Below are 4,099 nucleotides of genomic sequence, written 5' to 3'. Positions count from 1 at the left end.
TAACTCATTAGTTACAATGCTTGCAAGGCTTATAGTGATGTGTATTAATGAGTGGGCCCAGAGATACCTCTCCGACAATCGGAGTGACAAATCCTAATCTCGAAATACGCCAACCCAACAAGTACCTTTGGAGACACCTGTAGAGCACCTTTATAATCACCCAGTTACGTTGTGACGTTTGGTAGCACACGAAGTGTTCCTCCGGTAAATGGGAGTTGCATAATCTCATAGTCATAGGAACATGTATAAGTCATGAAGAAAGCAATAGCAACATACTAAACGATCGAGTGCTAAGCTAACGGAATGGGTCAAGTCAATCACATCATTCTCCTAATGATGTGATCCCGTTAATCAAATGACAACTCATGTCTATGGCTAGGAAACATAACCATCTTTGATCAACGAGCTAGTCAAGTAGAGGCATACTAGTGACACTCTGTTTGTCTATGTATTCACACATGTATTATGTTTCCCGTTAATACAATTCTAGCATGAATAATAAACATTTATCATGATATAAGGAAATAAATAATAACTTTATTATTTCCTCTAGGGCATATTTCCTTCAGTCTCCCACTTGCACTAGAGTCAATAATCTAGTTCACATCGCCATGTGATTTAACATCAATAATTCACATCATCATGTGATTAACACCCTGTCAGGACCCCGATTCCAAGTCACATCGATCTAGCCGGTAACACCTCATATCACTTTGCGGACTCACGCACGGTATTCCCACGGGTGTCGCCTTACCATGGCCCAGGACCGTTTGCGTCTTTTGGCTCACGTATATGATAGTGTCGCTAGCATCCATATGACAGAGAACCCGGGCCGACATGACTAGTCGTGAACCCAAAGTGGCACTAACTTACGGGGACAGGCATACATGAATCAACATCGAGCATGTCGGTCAGCAGCGTGCGAATCCGGGCTGTAGCACTGGGCTAACAGGACACCGGTGAACCGGGCTGTAGCAGGCTAGGCAGGACTCCGGATGTCACCGCGTGACATTTCCCCGAAGGGATAGACACAGGAACGAAGTGAATCACATGCCGGCCAGTCAAGTGTTCCGGAGTAGTAGTGCTGGGCTAGCAGGACTCCGGTGAACTAGGCTGTAGCGGACTACTATGGCTCATGGAAGCACAAGACTACACTTCCCCATAAGAGAGGCTACCAAGGATAAACAACTAGGTTGTCGAATCCCACACATACCAAGCATTGCAATCATACACACAATATGCTCGATATGTGTAAATACAACATGGCATCACAACATAACTCTACGACTCAAGTACTTATTCATTAGGCTCCGAGGAGCGAGATATTACAAACATGGGTCTCATGACCCCAACATACAGAGCATACAAGCAACAAGCACATGCGGAAGCTTAATTTGTCTGAGTACAGACAACTACAAATGAAAAAGGCTGAGAAGCCTGACTATCTACCAGATCCTGTCGAGGGCACAAGATCGTAGCTGAGGTAACAAGCTAAACGTCGAAGTCCACACATCACTAATAGCGAGACTGACGTCTCTCTGCAAAACATAAAATAGGCAAACGTGAGTACAAATGTACCCAGCAAGACTTACATCAGAACTATCTACATATGCATCGGTATCAACAAAAGGGGTGGTGGAGTTTAACTGCAGCAAGCCAGCTTTGACTCAGTGGCTAACCTGGACTACGACTGCAAGTAACTCTTTTGAGGTGGCGCACACGAGTCCACATATTCACCATATCAATACACCACTATGGATCCGCTCCCGTCTCCCTACGAGAGCGCCATCCATATCACTCACGCTTATCTTGCGCATTTTAGAGTATCCACTTTCACTTGTCTATGAACTGTACAGGCAACCCAGAAGTCCTTTACCGCGGACACGGCTATTCGAATAGATGATGTTAACCCTGCAGGGGTGTACTTCTTCACACACGCTCTCGCCACTTACCACCATGTACACGTCGTGTTACTCGGCAACCTTCAAGCGGAAGCCTGGCGAGGGAGTCGGCCATGACTTGACTAACCACACAAGTCTCTCGTCCAGGTTTATCGCCTATTCGGGTTCCATCCGCAAGGAGATCCGGCCGGGGTGTCGCTCACGGCCCCAAACGATGTGTACAGGGTTCCAAGCCCACCAAACGGGTGACGCTTGGCATACCCGGCCACGGTGCCTAGTCTGTCCCAAGCCCACCTGTACCGGGTGCCACTTGGTAGACTACTAACACTACCTACAAACACCAGAAACTAGTTGCAACTCCTGGACAGAGATCATGTTGATTAATAAGTCGAGAGGGGCACTTAAGCATTCCAATGCATGGTAGTAGCTGTTCATGGATCACAAACACAGAACTCAGTTCTTGAGGACGGTTTCAATGAGACAACCCACCATGTACTCCTACATGGCCTCTCACCGCTACCTTTAACAAATCGTGTTCACACACTTAGCTCACACACAGTAGGACATGTTCACAACTTTCCAATTCATCCCCGATGAATCAGACCTGACACAACTCTAAGCAATAGCAGGCACGACAACAAGCATGAATGAGTAGGCACATCAGGGCTCAAACAACTCCTACTCATGCTAGTGGGTTTCATCTATTTACTGTGGCAATGACAGGTCATGCAGAGGAAAGGGGTTCAACTACCGCAGCATGTAACAGATGAATCGTTGTTGTCCTAATGCAATAAAAGAGAGCAGGAGCGAGAGAGTGGGATTGTATTGGAATGAACAAGGGGGTTTTGCTTGCCTGGCACTTCTGAACATAGTATAGCTCTTCATCAGTGTCATCGATCTCATCGCCGGATCAACGTCTACTGAGGGGGAACAAATACCGGCAACAGAGAGGAAACACAATCAATGCAATGCACAATATGATGCATGATCATGACATGGAAATATGAGTGTGTTGGGCTAATGCAACTACAACCAGATGGGTCTGAGCTTATTTGAACCAAAGATTCAAATACAAACTCAAGTTATGGGTTCATATATGTGCATTAACATGTTTGACCTAAACAGCAAGGTTAAGTTGCTCTAACATGCAGGAAACCAGTGCAGATGGATAGATTGGATTTTTCTGATCATTTTTCATATATAAATCTTTTCATTCTGAGCTATAGATTATTTTCTATGATTTTTAGAAGTTTATAGGATTTTTTGGAATTTCCTGAATAAGAATAAATCCAGAAAATGATTTATAGCGTCAGCATTACATCACAGTGACGTCAGCAAGTCAACTGGGCGATCCAGGTCAAACCTGGACGATGGGGCCCGCGTGTCAGTGTCACAGGGGCTAATCCTATTTTAGTTAAACCTAAATTAGGAAATTAGCAGGGGCTGGCCCCACATGTCAATGACCCAGGGAAGGTCAAACCCCTGGTCAACAGGCCTAACATGCCGGCGTTAAGCCGCCGGCGGCAGCAGACGCGGCGGAGGGCTCGGGCTCGCTGTTCCGATGTCCGTTTGGACGCCGGAGAGCGGCTACGGGGAGCTGGGGCTCACCTGCGCCCGTTGCAGCTAGCAGCAGCAGCTAGGGCAGCCGGAGCTCGCCGGAAACGAGCTTGAGGCGGCGGTCGGCGTTCGGGTGTGCGCGGCGATGCGGTTGTGGTGGCCGTAGCGGCGCGAGCGTGGCACCTACGGGCTCTACGCAGCACGGCGAGCAGGTTGGGCACGACGGCCGGTCCATTAGTTGGCCGGGAGCACGTCGGCAACGAGAGCAGGCGGAGGCGCGTGCGGGTGAGCGCGGTGTGGTCGCTATGGTGCGCGGTAGAGCGAACGGAGAGGGGGAGGATGGGGAGAAGCTCACGGTGATCGTCGTGGTGTGGACGGCGAGCTCGGGGGATGACCGGAGCAAACGGGGCGGCGGAGGCGATCTCGGCGGCCGCAGGTTGAAGACAATGACGGTGAACACGAAACGGAGCTTCCCGGCACACTTGGCGCGGTGAGGAGGAGGAGTAGGTCGAGGCGGAGCTCTGGGATGCGTCAGGGAGGTGAGGTAGTGGCTGTGGGCGCGGGGTTACGGCGGCGCGTCCATGGAGGCTTCGACCATGGCGGGGAACGGGCGAGGGGGAGAGCGAGGGAGGGAGAGATCG

Source organism: Triticum aestivum, chromosome 7D (assembly GCF_018294505.1).
Source record: "Triticum aestivum cultivar Chinese Spring chromosome 7D, IWGSC CS RefSeq v2.1, whole genome shotgun sequence".
Lineage (NCBI taxonomy): Eukaryota > Viridiplantae > Streptophyta > Magnoliopsida > Poales > Poaceae > Triticum > Triticum aestivum.
The sequence above is the reverse complement of the archived record's forward strand: the minus strand, read 5'-3'. Positions refer to the sequence as shown.